Here is a 23,946-nt window from a genome sequence, read left to right on the forward strand (position 1 = left end):
GTCATTAAAAACTCATCTGATTCAATCACTGATATTCTTCAGAGAAGAAAATCTGCCATCCTTACTTGTTCTGGCCTGTATGTGATCTCCAGATCCAAAACAATATGGTCTCCAGACCCACAGTAATATGGTTAACTCTTAATTACCCTTTGAAATGGCCTAGCAAACTAGCCAACTATATTCCTTCCACAGTCCGAAGGACATGCTGGTGGGGTGCATTGGCCGTGCTGAATTCTCCCTCAGTGTACCCGAACAGGTGCCAGAGTGTGGCGACTAAGAGATTTTCACTGTAACTTCGCTGCAGTGTTAATGTAAGCATACTTGTGACATTAAGAAATAAATTTAAACTTAACAAGACAGCTCACTATCACCTTCTCAAAGACAACTGGGGATGAACAATAAAAACTGGATTTTTCAGAGATGCCCACATCCGGTGAATGAATGAACAAAGATGACGGGGACTCACTGCCTACAGGGGTGCTGGAAGTGGAGATGATCATTGATTTCAAGTGGATTTTGGGTAGGTATTTGAGGGAAATAAATAAGCAGGGAGTGGGATTGATTGGATTGCTGTATATAGAACCGGCATGGACATGTTAGGCTGAATGGCTGCCGCCTTTGCTTTTATGACCCAATAACTTCCAAAATGTATTGATTTTTCCTTGACTAAGATTGACCTTGCTTGACTTGAAAGGGCTAACTTTGGTGATAAACTGAAACTCCCTCGTGAGTCTGGACAAATATTCTGTGCAGACAATCCCCAGCATTATTTGGTACTATAAGTACAGTCAATCTACCTGAAAACAATGGCAGCGCTAAGTCGACCTACACATGAATTAGGCGCAGGAGTAGGCCATTCAGCCCCTCAAGCCTGCTCTGCATTTGATAAGAATCGTGGCTGATCTGACTGTGGCCTCAGCCCTTTGGTTCCTTCGTCAATCCAGAATCTATCCAGCACGGCTTTAAAAATATTCAATGATCCTGCCTCCACTGTTCTCAAAGGAACAGAATTCCATAGTCTAACAAACCTACCGAGAGAAAAAAACTTCTCATCTCCATCCTAAATGGAAGACAGAGATAAGGAACCTATTGGTTTTCTAAAGACATCATTGGGAAAACATAAATTTTGAACTTTATTTGAGGCATGTTTGACAGAAAAAATGGAGCATGTACAAGAACTGTATCAGTGCCCCACATTCCTGAACATTAGAACATAGAAAGCCACAGCACAAACAGGCCCTTCGGCCCACAAGTTGCGCTGATCATATCCCTACCTCTAGGCCTATCTATAGCCCTCAATCCCATTAAATCCCATGTACTCATCCAGAAGTCTCTTAAAAGACCCCAACGAGTTTGCCTCCACCACCACCGACGTCAGCCGATTCCACTCACCCACCACCCTCTGAGTGAAAAACTTACCCCTGACATCTCCTCTGTACCTACCCCCCAGCACCTTAAACCTGTGTCCTCTCGTAGCAACCATTTCAGCCCTTGGAAATAGCCTCTGAGAGTTTACCCTATCCAGACCTCTCAACATCTTGTAAACCTCTATCAGGTCACCTCTCATCCTTCGTCTCTCCAGGGAGAAGAGACCAAGCTCCCTCAACCTATCCTCATAAGGCATGCCCCCCAATCCAGGCAACATCCTTGTAAATCTCCTCTGCACCCTTTCAATGGCTTCAACATCTTTCCTGTAATGAGGTGACCAGAACTGCGCGCAGTACTCCAAGTGGGGTCTAACCAGGGTCCTATAAAGCTGCAGCATTATCTCCCGACTCCTAAACTCAATCCCTCGATTAATGAAGGCTAGTACGCCGTACGCCTTCTTGACCGCATCCTCCACCTGCGAGGCCGATTTAAGAGTCCTATGGACCCGGACCCCAAGGTCCTTCTGATCCTCTACACTGCTAAGAATGGTACCCTTCATATTATACTGCTGCTTCATCCCATTGGATCTGCCAAAATGGATCACTACACACTTATCCGGGTTGAAGTCCATCTGCCACTTCTCCGCCCAGTCTTGCATTCTATCTATGTCTCGCTGCAACTTCTGACATCCCTCCAAACTATCCACAACACCACCTACCTTGGTGTTGTCAGCAAACTTACCAACCCATCCCTCCACTTCCTCATCCAGGTCATTTATAAAAATGACAAACAGCAAGGGTCCCAGAACAGATCCCTGGGGCACTCCACTGGTCACTGACCTCCATGCAGAGAAAGACCCCTCCACAGCCACTCTCTGCCTTCTGCAGGCAAGCCAGTTCTGGATCCACAAGGCAACAGCCCCGTGGATCCCATGCCCTCTCACTTTCTCAAGAAGTCTTGCATGGGGGACCTTATCGAACGCCTTGCTGAAGTCCATATAGACCACATCCACCGCTCTTCCTTCGTCAATGTGTTTGGTCACATTTTCAAAGAACTCAACCAGGCTCGTAAGGCACGACCTGCCCTTGACAAAGCCGTGCTGACTACTTTTGATCATACTAAACTTCTCTAGATGATCATAAATCCTGTCTCTCAGGATCCTCTCCATCAACTTACCAACCACTGAGGTTAGACTTACCGGTCGGTAATTTCCCGGGCTGTCCCTGTTCCCTTTCTTGAATATAGGGACCACATCTGCAATCCTCCAATCCTCCGGAACCTCTCCCGTCTCCATCGACGATGCAAAGATCATCGCCAAAGGCTCCGCAATCTCCTCCCTCGCCTCCCACAGTAACCTGGGGTACATCCCATCCGGTCCCGGCGACTTACCAACCTTGATGCCATTCAATAGTTCCAACACATCCTCTTTCTTTATGTCCACATGCTCGATCCTTTCTGTCCACCGCAAACTAGCAGTACAACCACCCAGATCCCTTTCCACCTTTAGATCTTTTTCACCAGCCTCAAGCAAATACAAACCTTCCTGGACCCTCCTAAACTTTTGGGAGGTTTGTCTATCAGAGAGTCTTAAGGGCATGATAAGTCCCCAAAAATGTTGCATTTACCTTTCAGACACCTGGATGAGATTCTGCTTTAGGAATCGGTGCAATAATGCAGTGTTTTAAGACCACAGCACAAGTATGCTAGCGCTGCTCAATTAGTTTGCTTCCCAAAACCCAAGCTGCAGTGTTGAAGCAGGAATGGAAAAGCACTAAGTGTTTCCATTTCTGCCTCTTGGGTCCCAATTAACACTTAATTAGCTAATCTGAACATTCAGTGCTGACATGAAGTTTTTTGTTCATATACAACGGTGTTTATTGTCGCATTTATCGTTGTAAAATATTCCAGTGTATACAGCAATGCATCCAGACACCATTTGCAAACCTAACCCCAAAAGGATAATTTTTAGAATATAAAAGGTAATATATTTAGAATTATACCTTCACTAGGTACCTCCCATTTATAATATGCTACTTCCCTCTTCCAAATGTAAAGAATGAAGGTTTCCTCACAATCCACAAAGCAAGTGACAAGGTTATATTGAACTAGGTCTAACAGCTGTGTCTGTCATGTTGAGCAGTGAAGATATACGTGACCCAATTGCTTTGCGCAGCACTATCTGTGTCAGACTCCTCCTGCCTTGCTGTGTAGGCAGATGGACTCAATGGCAAGACTGTTGTCAGATCGCTTCATCAAGCAGCAAACAGCACAACACACTGAAGAATATGAAGTTTTTGAGGAAAATTGTAAGTTTTGATGCAGTTTCTCATTCATGAGAAATTTAATTTCTCTGTTAGTGCTTTGGAAGTTATTGGTAGTTCCACAATGAATGCTGTTACATTAAGATGCTTTCACAGAAAAACTGTGCAGTATTTTGTTTGCACCAAAGCACTTCAAGAGCCGTTGAACTTGATTTTCTTTATGTAATGTCACTCAATTGTCGATGTAATATCACCCATTTGTCAATATAATGTATTGCATTAACCTTAGCTCTGAATTCTCCTTTGAAACTTTTAGTGTTGCTCATTCTGTGCGCTTAAAATATGGATGAAAACACATTCTATACAATTTTAGTGCAATATTTTTAACATATTTCATGCACTATTTTTTTCATTGATGAAGGCTTCAACATTAATATTTGTTGAGAAGCTGACAGATTTTAACATTCTTTTGGTTTATTTTTCTTAATGAAAGCTCACTAGGAGCGATTATAGAGCCTGATGGAAGAGAGCCAAATGGACGTCAGCACAGATAGCTTCAGTGACCTTGTTGTTAACAACAGTATATCTTCAGTCCCTCTGCACATTCAGAGCTAATTATTGCCTGATGTCTGATCTCAACATTTTATGGAAACCTACTTCAGCACACAACATGGTTCCACAAGAGTGGACTTATGCTTATATGGAAAGTATCCATTCATAGTAATAGAGTAATAGCCAGTACTTAGCTCAAAGCATCCTTCTGTGGCATTAAATCTGCTGGAGATTTCGCGTGAACCATTAGTTGGTTGGGCTAAAGAAATTGGGGCTCGCTTGTAATGCTCAGCAATAAATGGAGGCAGTGATGACAGCAATAAAAACTGGAAGACTATTAGGGTAGAAAGAAACAAATATGTGGGGAGACTTATTACCTAATTAAATGAATGTCATTAAAACTGATAGGAAATTGAGTCATTCAGCACAGCATAAGACTCTTACTTTGAATGAAACTTTGTTTCCTCAAAATCCTATTGTGTTAGGATTTTTAAAAAGTGTGTGTTTTAGCCAGCACGACTCAATCCTGACAGCATGTCTAGACTGGCCCATCAAAATGCTCCAGAACCAATATCTTGATTAGTTACTGTGGTGCTGACATTTGATGTTGGAAGACCCACTGTTTGCTGAGACCGGCGTATGCACTCATTTTGTACCATTTCACCTGCATTGATTTGTGTGCATGTTTGTATACAATATTTTTTTAATTTTACCAGTATCATGCTATTGTTGATGGAAATACCTGGAGAGCAGGGATTATTCCAAGTGTTAATAGGTGTCCAAAGCATTCAATCATGTGGGCTCCAGCACTTCATTTTGAAACTAAATGTTTACTTCCATTGCATAAATATAAATAGTTGTCTTGTTAAATAAACTACGATATCTATTATTGGCCCTACTCCGCTGGCCTGTCCTGATGAGTTGAGCCGTTGGCCCATTTGTGCCCAGAAAAGCAGCAGGTGTTGTTGGTTTGCCTTGCTGGCAACAGCTATGTATTTCTGCACTGGATCTGTTGCCACTGACATTATTAACAAAAGCACCACAATATTGGTGGAGTTGGTGGTGCTAATTACCTTACAATGCTGAAAACAGGGGGTTCAGTAAATGCACATTGTAAGTCTTTTAATGCAGTTGATCACATTATAATCAGACAATTTGACGTTATAGCGTTATTCTTTTGAGTGAAACAGCTATTCACTTGATGCATATAACTCTCATCTCTTCTGTGTTTTGTGGGTGTGTTATAAATATGGCATTGGTCCACCCTTTTATTTTTATCTCTGTGCAATACAGTATTCTTATTGTTCTGCAGACAAAGGTGAGTCAGGCTTGCCGGCACGGTTAGATTTTGTCAGTATAAGCTGATGAAGTTACCCTTGATCAGAATTGCAAGCTGCACATAAATTCTTTTATGTTATGGGACATTATATAAAAGCTGCATTGCAGTAATGCACATTGCACGGTCATAAATAGTTCATACTCACCAAAAATCTCATTGCATTATTCCTGACTGTTCCGTTGAGTTGGTGACAAGGTGACTTGCTGTCATGCTTTCACCAATGCACTCAGCTGCCAGCCTGGGGGAGGAAAGGAGAGACGCTCTGGGAATAAAATTCTCTTTATTTTTTTTACTTTTCTGATGAATAAGTGCTTGCTGTGTTTTCACACAGGCAGGACAGCAGGTGGGAATGCATTTGCTGCATGAGAAATTATAGGTCTAAGCCAGTGTTCCTATCATTTTCATGGTGCAGCGTGGTAGTGTTTTGATGTGCAGTACCCTTGCACTCTTCCACTAAAATGTTTAAATTGTTGTTTGTTCAGGCCTTTTTGCAATGAATGCTGTGTAGTCCAGATTATAGGAATCTAAATCCCATGCAAACTCCTAACATTGACTTTGCTAAACCTGGCTTCTTAATCCAGACAATACAAATGTCAGCCAACATTTCCATAAATTGACAATTCTGCCACTAGTCTAAAGAGGATTGCTTTCAGTAATATAAGTAGAGGGAACCAATATGTGGAAATCAGACTTTTAGTGATTTCTGTAGTCCTAGTCACAAATGTAAAAGTGTTGGTTAACTCTTGCTGTGTCTATTTCTCTCATTCTTCCTCAGAATGTTCAAACTTCCTGATCATCCACAGTAGGTTATTTTCAATTGCAACCTTTAGGCTTTTAAAGTGAGTATGGCTTAGTGTTTAAAGAAATATGTTTTTGCACAACTGCAAAATGTCCCAAGTGCTTTTCAGCCAATTAAGTACTTCTGAAGTAAAAACAAATAAAGCTGGATAAACTCAGCAGCTCTGGCAGTGTCTGTGGAGAAAGAACTGAGAGTTAAAGTTTTGAGTCCATATGACTCTTAAGAGCAAAATTTCAAATTTCCAGCATCCGCAGTATTTTGCTTTTATTTAAATACTTTTGAAGTATAGTCACTGTTGTGATGTAAGAAACTGGGCAGCCAATTTATTGACAGCAAACTCCTGCAAACAGTAATATTGTAATAACCAAATAATCTATTGTTTGAAGGATAAATGTTGACCAGGTAACTGGGGATAACATCCCTGTTCCTCTTATAAATAATGCCATGGAATATTTCATGTGCACCTGAAGGGGTTTAACGTGTCATCTGAAAAACTGCATTTCTGACAGCGTAGCACTCCCTCAGCCCTGGAATTTGATGTCAGCCTAGAATTTGGTGCTCCAAGCCCTGGAGTGGGACTTGAACCTGTGACCCAGAATCAGGAGGTTAGTGTACCACAGCTGACATTCTAATTTTAATGTGGAGATGCCGGCGTTGGACTGGGGTAAACACAGTAAGAGTTTTAACAACAGGTTAAAGTCCAACAGGTTTATTTGGTAGCAAATGCCATTAGCTTTCGGAGCCCTGCTCCTTCGTCAGATGGAGTGGATATCCACTCCATCTGACGAAGGAACAGGGCTCCGAAAGCTAATGGCATTTGCAACCAAATAAACCTGTTGAACTTTAACCTGGTGTTGTTAAAACTCTTACTGTTGTTCTAATTTTACCCATTCTACCACTTTTAGCTTTTGTGGTTTCGGCCTTGGCTCTTCAAGTAGATTGATCAGTTTAAAAGAGAATGTTGCGGTGCTGAAGTGCTTAGATATGGTGATGAAAGTGGAGCTGTGTGGTGTAAGGAGACTTTACTTGCAATTCCAAGATCTGAGAAGCAATTCATTTGGGAAATCTAGCAAAGGAGTAATGTCAAAGGAACAAAGGGAGTGCAAGTTGATGGGCAATTGACACTAGGCCTTTGATAGAAGCATTAGAGGACAGATCAGCTGCTCTGGTCAGAGAATAGTTTGTGTTTGGGAAGTGCAGAAAACAACTAACAAAAATGGACATAAACCATTGTTAAATTGTTGTTAAAATGATAATGCATGGCTCAAGTGCTTTTGAGCTAACAACAACAGCTACAAAATGTTTATATAGCGCATTTGATACAGTAAAACATCCCAAAGTGGTTCACAGAAGTGAATATCAAACTAAATTTGATACAGAGCCACATAAGGGAATGTTAGGGCAAATGGCCAGAAGCTTGGTGAAAATGATGGATTGAAGGAAGAAAACATAGTAAGAGTGGTAGAAAAATTTAGGGAGAACATTCCAGAGCTTGGGGTCAAGATAGCTGAAAGCAAGATCACCAGTAATAGAATGAAAATAATCATAGAATCATACAGTGCAGAAGGAGGCCATTTGACCCATCGAGCCTGCACCAACAAGAATTTCACCCAGACCCTAACCCGGCAACCCACATTTACACTACTAATCCCCCTGACACTAAGGGGCAATTTACCATGGCCAATTAACCTAACCTGAACATTTTTGGAATGTGGAAGGAAACCGGAGCACCCGGAGGAAACCCACGCAGACACGTGGTGAATCAGGAATGCACCAGAGGAGAAAATTGGAGGAACACAGATGTCTCTGAATTTGAATGTCTCTGAAGGTTGTAGCTTGGACGAGTTTACAGAAATATGGAGGGGCAAGGCTGTGGAGGAATTTTAAAACAAAGCTGAGCAATTTAAAGTCGAGGCATCGCAGGACTTGGAGTCAGTGTCGGTCAGTGAACAAAGGGGTGATGGATCTAACAGTTCAGATTCACAATGTACCTATACTAGCCGCTACAATAAATTCAGTATTATAGATGAAATAGTCTGATCTAATGGGCTTAATTTTGTTGTATCATTTAACTATGCTTAATGTTAGTTAGACTGGCACCTCCCTGTTCATTTTTTCATTCGTTATAAGGTAAATTGGGGGGCAAGAAAGTGTGATCTGATAAAGGTGAAAAGGGAAATTGCATCAGGAATGATCAGGCATCAGGTGTGATTTCACGAAAAATGAGATATAGCTGTTGGGGCTAAAAGGAGCTAAATGGGAGGAAGACAGGATCAGGGTATTGAATTTGATGATCAACCATGATCAAAATGAATGGTGGAATAGGCTCGTAGGGCCAAATGGCCTTCTGCTTCTATTTTCTATGTTTCTATAAATGTGAATATACCAATGTGATTGAGGTTTTATGACCTCAGGGGTTGAAAAGGATTTATGGAGTGGATGAATTCAATGTTACTGCCGAAATAGGAATGAAACTAGAGAGACCATCAGACATTGACCCAGGCACTGGAAATGACAACGGCACACCCAGCCCCCTCGACCTTGCAAAATCCTTCTTACTAACATCTGAGGATTTGTGCTAGAATTGAGACAGCTGTCCCACAGACTAGTCAAACAACAACCTGACATAGTCATGCACACAGAAATATATTTCACAGACAATGACACCATCACCATCCCTGGATATGTCCTGTCCCACTGACAAGATAGACCCACCAGATGTAGTGGCACAGTGCTATGCAGTCAGTAGGGTATTGCTCTGAGTCCTCAACATCAAATCTGGACTACATGAAGCCTCATAGCATCAGGTCAAACAAAGCAAGGAAACCTCCTGCTGGTTACCACCTATTGTCCCCTTCAGCTGATGAATCAGTACTCGTCCATGTTGAACACGACTTGGAGGAAACACTGAGGGTGGCAAGGGTATAGGATGTACTCTTGGTGGGGGACCTCAATGGCCTGATAGCATTACTACTGATAGAACTGGTTGAGTCCTGAAGGACATAGCTGTCTGACTGCATCTTTGGCAGGTGGTGAGGGAACTGACAAGAGAGAAAACCTACTTGATCTTGCCCTCATCAACCTGTCCCTGACAGTATTGGTAGGAACTACCACTGCATCTTATTTATGGAGATTAAGTCCTGTCTTCACATTGAGGATGCCTCCTTAACCCTGTTATAGCCAGCTTGTTAAATGGGAAAGGTTTCAACAGAACAGATTTCAACAGCGCAGACTGGGCTTCCATGAGGCATTGTGGGCCATCAGCAGAATTGAATACATCCACAATCTGTAACCTCATGGCCAGCATTTACCTCACTCTACCACTCTCATTTCAGGGGATCAACCCTGGTTCAATGAAGAGTGCAGGAGGGTATGTCAGGAGCAGCAATAAGCATAGCTAAAAATGAGGTGTCAATCTCATGAAGATACAACATGGGACTACTTGCATGCCAAACATCCGAAGCAAGATATGATAGACAGAGCTAAGCAATCCAACAACCAATGGATCAAATCTGAGCTCTGCAGTCATGCCACATCCCATTATGGATAATTAAACAACTCACTGGATGAGGAGGTTCACAAATATCCCCATTCTCAACGATGGGGGAGCCCGCACATAGTGCAAAAGATGAGGCTGAAGCATTTGCAGCCAACTTCAGCCAGAAGCTGATCTATCTCAGCCTCCTCATGAGGTCCCCAGCATCACAGATCAGCCAATTCGATTCACTCCACTTAATATAAAGAAATGACTGACAGCACTGGATATGGCTAAGAATGTGAGCGCTGACAACATTTTGACAATAGTACTGAAGACTACCCTAGCCAAGCTGTTCCAGTACAGCTAAAACCCAATATGGAAAATTGCCCAAGTATGTCTTGTCCACAAAAAGCCACAAATCCACCCTGGCCAATTATCACCACATTAGTAAAATAATGGAAGGGGTCATTGACAGCGCTATGAAGTGGTACTTGTTCAGCAATAACCTGCTCAGTGACACTCAGTTTGGGTTCTGCCAGGGTCACTCAGTTCCTGACCTCATTACAGCCTAGATCCAAACATGGACAAAAGAAGTTTGATTTGATTTATTATTGTCACATGTATTAGTATACAGTGAAAAGTATTGTTTCTTGCGCACTATACAGATAAAGCATACCGTTCATAGAGAAGGAAACGAGAGAGTGCAGAATGTAGTGTTACAGCCAAAGCTAGGGTGTAGAGAAAGATCAACTTGATGCAAGGTAGGTCCATTCAAAAGTCTGATGGCAGCAGAGAAGAAGCTGTACTCGAGTCGGTTGGTACGTGACCGCAGACTTTTGTATCTTTTTCCCGATGGAAGAAGGTGGAAAAGAGAATGTCCAGGGTGTGTGGGGTCCTTAATTATGCTGGCTGCTTTGCCAAGGCAGTGGGAAGTGTAGACAGTGTCAATGGAAGGGAGGCTGGTTTGCGTGATGGATTAGGCTACAATCATGACCTTTTGTAGTTTCTTGTGGTCTTGGGCAGAGCAGGAGCCATACCAACCAGAAAGAATGCTTTCTATGGTGCATTTGTAAAAGTTGGTGAGAGTCGTAGCTGACATGCAAAATTTCCTTTGTCTTCTGAGAAAGTAGAGGCGTTGGTGGGCTTTCTTAACTATAGTGTCAGCATGGGGGGACCAGGATAGCTTGTTGGTGATCTGGACACCTAAAAAAGTGAAGTCAAAGGTGAAGTGAGAGTGACTGCCCTTGACCAAGTGTGGCATCAAGGAGCCTAAGCAAATCTGAAGTCAGTTGAAATGGGAGAATACACTCCACTGGTTGGGGTCATACCTTGCACAAAAATTGTTGGAGGTCAATCATCTAAGTCCTGGGACATCATTGCCGGGTTCCTCAGCGTAGTGTCCTTCATCAATTAACTTCCCTCCATTGTACGATCCGAGAGAGGGATGCTTGCTGATGATTACACAATGCCCACCAATATTCGCAACTCTTCGGATACTGAGGCAGTCTGTGCCCATGTGCGGAAAGACCTGGACACTGCTCAGGCTTGGTCTGATAAGGAGCAAGTAATATTTGCACCATACAAGTTCCAAGCAATGACCATCTTCAACCTGAAAGAATCTAACAATCTCACTTTAAGATTCTGTGTTATTACCATTGCTGAATCCTCTATTATTAACGTCCTAGGGGTTACCATTGACCAGACACTGAACTGGAACAGCCACATAAATACTGTTGCTACAAGAGCAGGTCAGAGGCTGGGAACTTTGCAGAGAGTAGCTCCCCTCATGACTCCCTGAAATCTGTTGACCATCCACAAGGCACAAATCGGGAATACTCGCCACTTGCTTGCATGAGTGCAGCTCCAACAACACTCATGGTGCTGACACCATCCAGGACAAAGCAGTCCATTTGATTGCCACCACTTCCACCATGGATGCACAAGTCACACATTGTTATGACTTGGAAGTATATCGCTATTCCTTCACTGACGCTGGGTCAACATCCTGGAACTCCCTTTCTAATAGCACTGTGAGTGTTCCGACAACACCTGGAATATAGCGGTTCATAAAGGCAGCACACCACCACCTTCTCACAGGCAATTAGGGAAAAGCAATAAAATGCTGGCTGAACTAGCAACATCCAGATTCCATGACTGAATGGAAAAGGAATGTCAAACGGTTCAAAAAGATTGGATTAAAGGAGAAAAAATTATTTAGAATAGAAATGTTAAATTGTATATTTTTTAGAATATCCAACAATAATTCGTACCTGAAATGGAGATGCCAGTGTTGGACTGGGACGGACAAGATGAGAGGTCACACAACAACAGATGCTCCTTCATCAGCTCTGAAAGCTTGAGATTTCAAATAAACCTGTTGGACTGTAACCTGGTGTCGTGTGACCTCTCATCTCATACCTGAAGGATTGAGACTTAGAATTGATTCATTCTAATTAATTAACACACTTTACATCAGCAAAAGAGTGAAATGGGTCAATCTTGATTTTCTGTGGCATGTTTTGTTCATATCTACTGTACAAAAAATTCACACCACTCAGTACATTTCACTGAGCTAGACAGTGAAATGCCCTTTCAGAGAATTTAAACAGGAGAGCTGCACAACTTGGAGAGTGTTGTTTGGATATTTGGTTTTAACTGCTCATCTGTCCCTTGCATGAAGTTGCTGTGCTAATTATGCATAAATAAAGGTAGACGCCATCGGCTGCGCTGTTATTTGATAGGAAAATCTGAGCCTGTAGGAATGTTTTCCTCTTATACCCATGGACACACATTCATTTCCTTTGCCGTTGCGTTGGAGAGTTCCAGGAATTCTGATTACTGGGGGATTGAATTAGAAACCAAATATTGTTTGTTCCTGGTTTTGCTGGCTGCTGTTAGAGGCTGCTTTGTGCTTGGCATATGGCAGTGATTTGCCTGATGCAAAGTAGATTAAAACATTACATTTCTTGTCATATGCATAATGGGTTTTTCTAAGGAGCTGCTTGTCCACTTTTAATTGCAGAAAGGAGCCACAGTGTTTTAGAACAACTGGAAAGGGATATCAGAAATTCACATTTTCTGACCAAGAGCATAGGAAATCAACCGATCTCTATCGTTCAGTGTCTTGCTCTGTAATCTATCAGTAGATAAATAACTTTGATTGATCTCAGATTTTGTCTCTTTCCATTTGACACGACACCCTGAGCACAACCTGTAATGCACATTGGGTGCTAACACCATTGGAGTTCTTAGCCAAATGGGCTTGAAGTAAATCACCAACCAGAACAACCAATTTTGAAGAAGAGTCGTACAAATTCATAATGTTAACTGTTTCTCTGCTGCCAGACCTGCTGAATTTATCCTGTATTTTCTGTTTTTAACCAGCATTTACTCTAATAACTTCTCCTCACTTCCTGTAAAGGAAAGCTAGGCTGGATTAGGGATTTTTCTGCTCAAATCATTGTATCCCAACAGTGCAGAAGGAGGCCCTTTGGCCCATCGAGCCTGCACCGATAACAATCCTACCCAGGCCCTATCCCCGTAACCACACAAATTTACCCCGCTAATTCCCCTGACACTAAGGGGCAATTTAGTATGGCCAATCAACCTAACCCACACATCTTTGACTATGGGAGGATACCGGAGCACCCAGAGGAAACCCATGCAGACACGGGGAGAATGTGCATACTCCACTCAGAGTCACCCGAGGCCAGAATTGAACCCAGGTCCCTGACGCTGTGAGGTAGCAGTGCTAACCACTGTGCCACCCAGTCCTAGAGTTGGACTTGAAACCAGAACCGTACAATCTTATAGGTAAGCATGTCACAAGCTGAGACATAGCTGACGCTCCAGGAACAGATTATTGGTAAGGAGTAAGATGAAGGATAGTTTGCTGCTTATTTTTGCTCATATTTCTTGTGGTGTGCAACTAAACTGATAACTTCAACATCTAAGAAACAGTTCAAGAATTATTCCCCTTTCATAGGGCAAAGGTGAAGAACGTATGTTTCCTGCTGCTGACTTTGCTCAAATTTCTTTGCTCAATCTCTTTTTTCACAGAGTAAATGAAGGTATTACCCCATCACAAATGATGTTTCAGTCAATTCAAACCATGTGTTCATTAGATTTCTTGATTTGTTGCAATTGCCTGTGGTGCCTTGGAAAGATCTGACAGCATAAAATGCTTTATACTGTGGTAATCTTCACTTCTACAAAGATCTGTCACTGTTCTTGGCGCTATCTAGGGTTGCCAACTCTGACTGAACAGAATGTGGGAGATGTCACATGACCCCTCCCTTCATTCGTCCCTGCCCCAAAGTCCTGCCATTGGTCTCAGCCACATTAAAAATAGCAGAGGCTCAGGCACTCACTAGATTTTAAACTGAGCACTGCTTCTGCCTAATTTGATTTAATTTATTATTGTCACATGCATTGGTATACAGTGAAAAGTATTGTTTCTTGCATACCATTCATAGAGTACATAGGGGAGAAGGAAAGAAAAAGGTGTAAAATGTAGTGTCACAATCATAGCTAGAGTCCAGAGGAAGATCAGCTTAATATGTGGTAGGTCCATTCAAAAGTCTGATGGCAGTAGGGAAGAAGCTGTTCTTGAATTTGTTGGTACATGATCTCAGACTTTTGTATCTTTTTCCTGATGGAAGGAGGTGGAAGAGACTATGTCCAGGGTGTGTGGGGTTCTTGATTATGCTGGCTTCTTTTCCGAGGTAGCAGGAAGTGTAGACAGAGTCAATGGATTGAAGGCTGGTTTGCTTGATGGACTGAGCTATGTTCACAACCCTTTGTAGTTTCTTGCAGTCTTGGTCTGAGCAGGAGCCATACCAAGCTGTGATACACCCAGAAGGGATGCTTTCTATGGTCTATCTGTAAAAATTGGTGAGAGTCATAGCAGACATGCCAAATTTCCTTAGTCTCCTGAGAAAGTAGAGGCGTTGATGGGCTTTCTTAACTATAGCATCAGCGTGGAGGGACCAGGGCAGGTTGTTGGTGATCTGAACACCTAGAAGCTTGAAGCTCTTGACTGTTTCTATTTCATCACCATTGATGTAGACAAGGGCATGCCCTCCACTACGTTTCCTGAAGTCGATGACTATCTTCTTCGTTTTACTGACATTGAGGGAGAGGTTATTGTCATCGCACCATTTCCCCAGATTCTCTATCTCTTTCCTGTACACTGTCTCGTCATAGTTTGAGATCCGACCCATTACGGTGGTGCCATCCGCAATGTCCTGGCTGTCTGTTGCCCCTATCCATTTATTAATTCTATCTATATCCATGAACCTTAGCAATTGCTTATCCTAAATCTCATGGATTGCTTTTACTTGTCACCTGCAGATAGATGCTGATTCCGGTAGTCTCTCAGTCAATCTGGGGGGATAGGTAATGGGGGTCCAGATCATCTGTAGGACATTACAGATGTCTTGCAACATTCCTTGATAAGTGCAAGGGCAGGTCTCTACTGTTGCATCTAAGTATGTGTGAAGTTATTTATAAATAATACATTTAAGGATACTGACAGGAAGACACAATGCCTCCTTTTTTGTACCTGCATTTACTGGTTGCTTATAAACCAAGATTCATGATTAAATTGTAGTGCTGTGGGAGCCCAAAAGGAATTCTTATCCTTGTCACTGTCATTTAAAAACTTATTTCATGGGATATGGACATCACTTGCAAGTCCATGCATTTATTGCTCATCCCTAATTGCCCTGGAATGGAATGACTTACCAGGCCATTTTAGAGTCAACTACACTGCTGTGGGTCTGGAATCACATAGACCTGACCAGGTAAGGGTGATGGATTTCTTTTTCTACAGGGCATTAGTGAACTAGATGGTAATAATTGATGATAGTTCCATGATCATCATTACTGAGACTAGCTTTCACATTTTATTAATTGAATTTAAATTCTCCCAGCTGCCATGATGGGATTTGAACCCATGCCCCAAGGATTAGTTTGTGCCTCTGGGTTACTTGTCTAGTCACATTACCACCACACGCCATCTCCCATGAGATGGTCTAGTTCTACTTAAATAACAACACGGGAAACAATGGCAAAAATAACAGACCAATCAGCAAAGTGAACGAACATCATGAAGCAAAAATACAATTGAGTGTAAGAAGAAATAATTTTAATAACAATTATGGAACATTAATCTCCCTTTTAAGAAGTTTACTCAAGCAGACCTGGTCTCGGGATCACCAGTGCAATTATTTTATGTTCAGAATTCGGAGGCTACTAAAACCATGTAAAATCCAGCTGATTCCTCATTTGAGTAGTTTTTGAACCTCAAAGAGGTAAATATTTTTTTTCTCTGCTTTCATTGTTCTCTTTGCTCAGTACTTCCATCTGTCTCTTTCTGTTGTTCTCAATTCCCTAGTCAATCCCTGCAATCTGACCAACACATTTCATTGTGGACATGTCTTCTACAGTAATGAGTAGGTGTGAAGAGGACAATTAAAATGATCACGGCAATAAAGTACAGTTTTTAAAACACAGTCAGATATCAGTATGAGCAATGGTTCTTGTCTTGATACATGTTAGACTGGGACACAAGATACTTTTAAGGGATTAATAGACAGTGCTTAATATTAAAACACCATAGTCACCATCAAAAAGATTTTTGTTTGCCAATAAATGAATGGAGTGTCAAAGTGCATAATTGTCTCAATTTCTGCTAATTGTCATTGATAAAAATAATATGTCTGTTCCACCTCCACTTTACCTTTCGATGGACTTGATTGAGAAATGAAAGTGAAAGTACAAAATTTAAGGGCAGCAAAATGAAAAATGATTAAACTTAAAACTGAAGAATTTTATCTTTAAGTAGAGCAGGCTCGATAGGCTGAATGGCCTATTTCTCCTCCTATTTCTTTTGATGTTTTGATAATCTGAAGACTGCAGATTTTTAACTTTGTTTTAACTTTGTTTTAATTTTAGTAATTAACTTTGTGTGTTAAAATAAAGGACAATTCATTGGAATATTTTTAATTGTGGATATTTGATGGCAGAAAACCAGATAATTTATCTCAAACATTTCTATACTGGTCTTGCAGATTTTGCCTGTTCCAAACCTATGTGGCCTGGATAACTAACCACTCCTGTCTGTTTCTATGATTTGATACATTGGTTTCCTCCTCCATTGAGGAGAATATAATGCTGTATGCTTGTGATAGGTGTGAGTTGTTCTAAAACAGTCCCCTAGCAGAGCAGCAAGACCTGCCTGAAGCCATGGTTTATGATATTCTCTTCTATTTACAATATGACTGACTGACGATTTTAATTGTCTCTTTGTTGAACTGAATCAGTTCCTTGTGTAATTAATTTCTATTCTTCCTCTTGATTAACAAAGGATAAGAGGCAGTGGGATGTTCAGATAGCAAGTTGGCTGAGTGAGTTATGAATGAACTAACCTGAGTATATTAATCTATTGAATATTCTGTTTACACTTTTTTTAGATGGTGTTAAATACAGTTCATTTTTGCAGGGCATTGGATTTTTCCATTAGATTCACCTCTGGGACATTCTGAAGCCGTTAATGACTGATGGTGAAAGATTATATTGCTAGAAACATATTCTGCAATATTTTATACTTCTATTTCTTATTTGGTCTGTAATTATCATGAATAATAACAGATTAATGATTCATAACATGGTAGAAGATCAGAAACCAAACCAAATTCAACCTTATACTGTATGATATGATGGCAATGAGCATCAGAAATCACAATGGGTGTGTATGTAGTAAAACCCAACATAAAGACAAATGAGCAAATGTCATTAACAAATTCTTGGCTTATTATCTAAAGGATCCTGTTCCTAGACAAGAGACAGACGTTCATGCCTTGTTTTGGGTGATAAAACAGCTAGTAATGTTGAGTCATACCTACCACACACGCAGATGATTGAAATTATTGGAGACAAATCAGTGTGACCCAGGCAGTCGCACCAGGAGTCCCTCTGGACAGTGATCTTGGCTCAACAATCCTTAGGTGCCTCATCAATGACCTTGCCTGTTGGGGTGTTCACTGATGATTACGCAGTGTTTAGTTCTATTTGCAAATCTTCCAATAATGAAGTATTCCAGTTTACAGCAGAACTTGGACAGCATCTAGATTGTGACTAACGTTTGCATCACATAAATGCCAGGAAATGACCATCCCAATAAGAAAAAGCCTTATTAACAAGCCCTTACCAAGCCACAATTGGATCTGCCTCCACCACAGGTTTTCAGGCAATGCATACCAGATCCTAGCCACTTGCTGCATAAAACTGTTTCCTTTATATTGCCATTGCTTCTTTTGCCAGTCACGTTAAATTAATGTCCACAGGTTCTTGAACCTTCCACCAACGTGAACAATTCCTTCCTATCTACTCTTCTAGACCCCTCATCATTTTGAAAACCTCTGTGAAATCTCCTCTTAATCTTCTCTAAGGAGAACATGCCCAGCTTCTCCAATATATCCATCCAACTGAAGTCCTTTATTCCTGGAAGCATACTCATAAATCTTTTCTGCCCCATCTCTAATGCTTTCACACTTTCTAAAGTGTAGCCCAGAGTTGGATACAGTGTTCTAGTTGAAATCAAACCAGTGATTAATCTAGGTTCACCATTACTTCTATGTTTTTATACTCTGCGGCCATATTTATAAAGCCCAGGATCCTGTATGCTTTATTAACTGCTTTTTCACTTTCCCTGCTTCTTCTAGTGATCTGTACAAATATAACCCCAAACTTTCTGCTCCTGCACCCCTTTTAAAATTGTATCCTTTATTGCAGGGGTTCCCACATTGGATCATGACCCTTGATGGGGTCATAGAGATAGCTTTGAGGGTTGAAAACTCGCTCTCCTCCAAGTCAGCAATGGCGACTGTGAGGAGGGGATTCTGATTGGAAAGCACTCTCCGTCTAACAGCAAAGTGGTAGCGGACTGAGTCCTTTTATCTGAGGAAGTATTTTGAGTGGGGAGTGCTGAGCAGACAATAGAACCATAGAAACCATACAGTGCGGAAGGAGGCCATTCGGTTCATTGAGTCTGTACCGACTCTCTTGAGCTGCCAGGTTTCCCCCATAGTGAATGCCTTCAAAATCGTTGACAGATAATGTTTCAATGGCTCACATTGATGTATATGATTATTGCATTGCCCCAATGCCCTGGAAATTCCTTATTTCAGATGAGTTTTAAAATAGCTGTTTTTCCGTTCACTGAATTTCAGGATAACCTTGCTCCTTGCCCCATCCCTCTGGGCTGCTTCCATCTTAAGGATGCCAGGCATCATTGTCAATGGTGCTATGAAGCCACTGAGAGGCTCACAGCTGCCTTGGAGATAATTTGCAGCCTTTTGCATTCTGGGAAATTTTCAGTCCATGCCACTGAACAATAATGAGGCTAAGATAGATCTCCATTGTACTGATGCACTTCAACATGCTGCCTCACTATTGTTTTCGATCACTCAAATTTGTGATCAATTTGATCACTTGACTGAATTCAGAATTGAACAGCTTCAAAACATGAATGAAGAAATAGGTGTCTTGCTTCAGAATGTTCCTGTTGAAACAGGAGCTGCCAAAAGGGGCTGGCTGCCAGCAAGAATAGTGTTGTTGGAATCACAGCACATTTGATGTATCTCTAATTCTGAACACACGACAGTAACCATGCATCGGCACCTTGAGTTACATTACTTGAACTGGTTTCTTTATCCCAATGCCATAATTTTTAACATAAAAGAAATGTGGGGCCATGATTCCACCATTGGAAGAAGTAAACCTGTCTTGGCGATGTAAGAAAACAGGACTCTGATATATGAACAACATTTACCTGTCACATATACTCCAATGGATGTTTCAGCAAAACAACATTAAACTGTCTGTGAACAAACAGTCTGCTGGGTAAAATGTTTGACTAGTCAGATAAAGTGTACACATTGTAATGCAATAAAAACAGGTGTAGATTACAAGAAAATTACGTCATTAGCAATGTTCCCTCAAAAGTTTCTTTGTCCTGGGCAGGCTACAAACTCCTCTGAGTATTATATTGTCCCATGGGTAGCTTGCATTTTAAAAGACCCTGAAATTTCATGCAGTTTTGAGCAACAACTTTATTTCAATGTGCAGAATAGTCCAAACTGCTGTATGGTCACTTGAGTTACGTGGATTATTGCTCTTTGGTCTCATTCCCCCTCAAAGATTTCATTCACTTTCATAATCTCACTGACCCAATCCACCTCTCTTCTAGTTTGTCGCATTATACTACTGTCACACGTACCAATCCTTCTCTCTTTAACATTTCTGCATTTCCTCATATGGCCCATATGTGGACTGTTAGCTTCCCAATTTTGACACAAAAACTCATCCTTTCAGGAGAGTGGATGAAATGTGAAAGGAATGGGGAGGATGCATGCAGCTTAAAAGTCAAGGTTTAGATCTTAAGGAACCTTAAATATCCATTCCTTTTGCTGAACAGTTAAATCAAATGTGTCAATCGGTTGTCTTATTCATTAGACTTGACAGCTTTAATTAACCTGCAATTTCTTGGTGGCATTTTTGGCTCAGTCAAAGCTATAGGTCAGTGTTCATTGGCCTTGCTCCACATACATGATCAATAACCCAATCTGTGTCATAAACCTGCTCATCAGAAAGCATTAGTGTGCATTGAGACTAAATCCATCGATCCATTTAATTGCAAACTATCTGACCACAGTTGCGTGTGCCTGCTGCATTTGTGATCTTAGTTGCTATGGTTCATTCTGTGATTTTTGTGTCAGGTTGATGCCCGGGACATTGAAAAATGCTGAATGGGGAACTTCAAAGTCTTGCTGTAATCTAGGGATGGCAGTCAGACTCTCTGGGAACTCCCCATCACTTTCAGTGGGTTCAGCCCCTCCTCTGACAGGCCACCAGCTAGCTGGGAATTTTCCTGAGTCTCTGCTTCTCCCACACCCTTGATTGATGAATCTGGAGTGCTCTCACCTCACCTCTTGCCCTTCTTGGCACGCACCTTGACACATTTCCTCTCCTCGTACTTGGGTCTCTTGATCTTCCAATTACGTTGCATTTTTTTCTGCTCTCATTAAGGGCAGGATACGATCTAAAGTAAATATATTTATTTGAAGGAAGGCCAATTTCTGTGGGATGAGAACAGATCAGTCCCAGATAAATCGGAATCAAAAAATTGCAGGCAAAACTGTAATTGAACAATAGACTGCCTTTAATGTGGAGATGGGGTTTCAGGCACAGTCAAGATACAGTGAAGTCCTGCTGATCACAGGGTTATATTCCCATGAAACCTCTCAAACAGTGCAATGCAAAGGGAGAACATGCTTTAAAATGGGACTCGGTTAGATAGGTTCCAGCCATGCGAGGGCAGCATTGGTTTGGGCAGTTACAGTACTTTACAATAACCTGTGTTCACTGAAGCTGTTAAACCTGCTGTGTACACTCCACATTTTTGCTTTTTGTTTCTGATTTCTAGCACTGGCAGTTTTATTCACAACCCATTTAAAAACTGTGGACAATGAAAATGTCCAGGGCCAACAAAGGGTAACATGTATCCTGGAAAATTCCTCTCCAATCCCCTCCACCCCAGGTCACTGAAACCAGCCATGGAGGTCAAATGAACCAAAGAGTTACAAAGACATTTGCGTTCTGTATTATGTGATTTCTGTCCTCGGCAGCAACTAGTCCAATTTCCTCTAAAAGTATTCATGGTGTCAGCACCTACCACGCCAACCTCTGAATTCCAGAGCGCCTCAACTGTGAGAAAAGACAAATCACCTAATAGCCAATCTATTCCTCCTCTCTCTCAGTTTAAACTCATGATCATTGTTTCTCCCAAATCCATTAACCAGGAATAAGCTATACAATTACATTGTGAGACAAATCTGATTTGCGCATTTGCTACAGTAAAATAAAAGATCTTGTGGAAAAATCTTACCTATCAGACCATGGGCGATGAGGTGTACACTGTATAAAGCTGCGGAAAATGAAAATGCAAACAATTAAGTCACGCATGGTGGGACTTTACTGTACATTCCCACACAAGTTAATAGTATGCGAAATGAAGCCACACTCACTGGATGACAAAACAGATGAAGAGTAAGATTATAATCAGGAAAAATTGACGTCTGGTGGATAATGCAGGTGAGAACCAGAATGAATATGAAAACTTCAGAAGGGCAGTGGAAAAGGTAATAAGGGAGCCAGAACATGAGAAGAGACTGGCAGCATGAAAGGGAATCCAAAGTTTTCCATAACCACATAAATACTAAAAGGGTATTAAGAGGAGGGGTGTGACCAATTTGGAACCGAGAAGATTTATACATGGAATTAGTGGGTGTGGCTGAGGAACTAAATTAGTACTTTGCATCTGTCTTGACCAGGGAAGAAGATACTGCCAAAGCTAGAGTGAAAGAGGAGGTAGCTGAGACACTGGATGGCTAAATATTGATAGAGGAGCTATTAGAAACGCTGTGACTGTAAGTCTGCAGGACCTAATGGGGTGTGTCTGAGGTTGCTGATGGAAGTGAGCGTTGCAATTGCAGAGACCATAATCTTCCAATCCTCCTTGGATGCAAGGGTGATGATGCCAGAAGATTGAAGAGTTGCAAATGTTACACCCATGTTCAAAAATGGTTGTAATAATCCCAATGACCACAGGAGGTAGGCAAGCTTTTAGAAAAAATCTGTACTTGAACAAGTATGGAATGATTAAGGAAAGCTGGCATAGATTTGTTAAAGGCAAATCATGGTTAACTAACTTGATTGAATTTCTTGGTGAAGTAACTGAGGAAGTGGATGAGATTATGCAGTTAATGGGTATATGGATTTCCAAAAAGCATTTGATGAAGTAATAGTTTGCCAGTAAAGTTGAAGCCCATGAAATAAAATAAATATGACGGCTTGGATATTAAGGGTGACAGGAAGCAGAGCATGGGAGTGAGTAGTTGTTTTTCTGACCAGAGGAAAGTATATGGTGGGGTGCCCCAGGGATTGTTACTAAGCCCATTGCTTTTTTTTATTTATTTTTTATTACTCATTCATGGGATTTGAATGTGTCTGGAAAGGAGAGTGTTTATTGGCTACCTCTGATTGCCCCTGAGATGGTGGTGAGCTGTCTTCTTGAAATACTGCAGGGTATAGGTACACTCAGTGATACGTATGTTAATGTCCTAGACTTAGATATGTAGGTGAGACAAAATTTGGAACTATTGTGAATGGTGAGGAGGATAGTGATATACACCAAGAGGATGTCACAGGCTGAACGAAATAGGTGGACAAGTTGGAGATGAAATTTAATGCAGAGAAGTGTGAAGCAGTGCATTTTGGTAGAAAGGATGAGGAGATGTATTATAAAATAGAAAATGCAATTCTAAAGGCGGTGCAGGGAAAGAGGCATGGGGGTATATATGCACAAATTGTTGAAGGTGGTTGGGCAGGTTTAGAAAGTGGTTTAAATAGGCATAGTACAAAAGCAAGGAAGTTATCATTAAACTTTATAAAACACTGTTTTGGCCTCACCTGGAGTACTATGTCCATATCTGGGCATCGCATTTTAAGAAAGATGTGAAGGCTTGATAGATGGTGCAGGAAACAGTTTATGAAAATGGGATGGGGGACTGCAGTTAGGTGGACAGGTTGGAAAGGTAGGTTGTTCACCATTCAGAAGAGATTTAGTAGAGTTGTTAAAAATCATGAGGGTTCTAGACAAAGTAGATAAAGAGATTTGTTTCCCATTGATGGAAGGATTGAGAACCAGGCCATTGGCAAAAGAACCAACAATGACATAAAAAGCCTCTTTACCCAGCAAGTGGTTTGGAGCTAGAAAGCACTGTCTGAGTGTGATGCAGGAAGATTCAATTAAAACTTTCGAAGATAAATTGGATAGTTATCTGAACAGAGAAAATTTGCAGGGCTAAGGAGAAAGGATGAGGGAGTGGGATTGGATGAGTTGCTTTTGCGGAGAGCTGACACAAATATGATGGCTAGATGGCTTCATTCTATGGTTGTGTGCAGTTCAGTTTTTGATGTTGAGATTTGATACTTAACTCTGACAGCCCCTCTGCTCCTCTCAAAGTTGGTGCTGTGTGTGTTGTGTTTATTACAATGTGCAATGCACTTCAAATTGCTATGTGGT

General features: G+C 41.4%; 1 protein-coding gene across 2 annotated transcripts in view; it reads left to right on the forward strand.

Annotated features, from left to right (window-relative positions):
• The window catches only part of tnk2b (tyrosine kinase, non-receptor, 2b), a 239,002-nt gene that overhangs the window by 66,574 nt on the left and 148,482 nt on the right, over nt 1–23,946 (forward strand). Inside the window, exon 1 of one of the 2 annotated variants that reach the window (XM_078206669.1) lies at nt 455–520. The exons of the other annotated variant lie outside the window; for it this stretch is intronic. The gene's annotated coding sequence lies outside the window, so the exon portion shown is untranslated. Of the gene's footprint in view, nt 1–454; nt 521–23,946 lie in introns of those variants that run through there. 2 annotated transcript variants of the gene reach the window in all.

Source organism: Mustelus asterias, chromosome 3 (assembly GCF_964213995.1).
Source record: "Mustelus asterias chromosome 3, sMusAst1.hap1.1, whole genome shotgun sequence".
Lineage (NCBI taxonomy): Eukaryota > Metazoa > Chordata > Chondrichthyes > Carcharhiniformes > Triakidae > Mustelus > Mustelus asterias.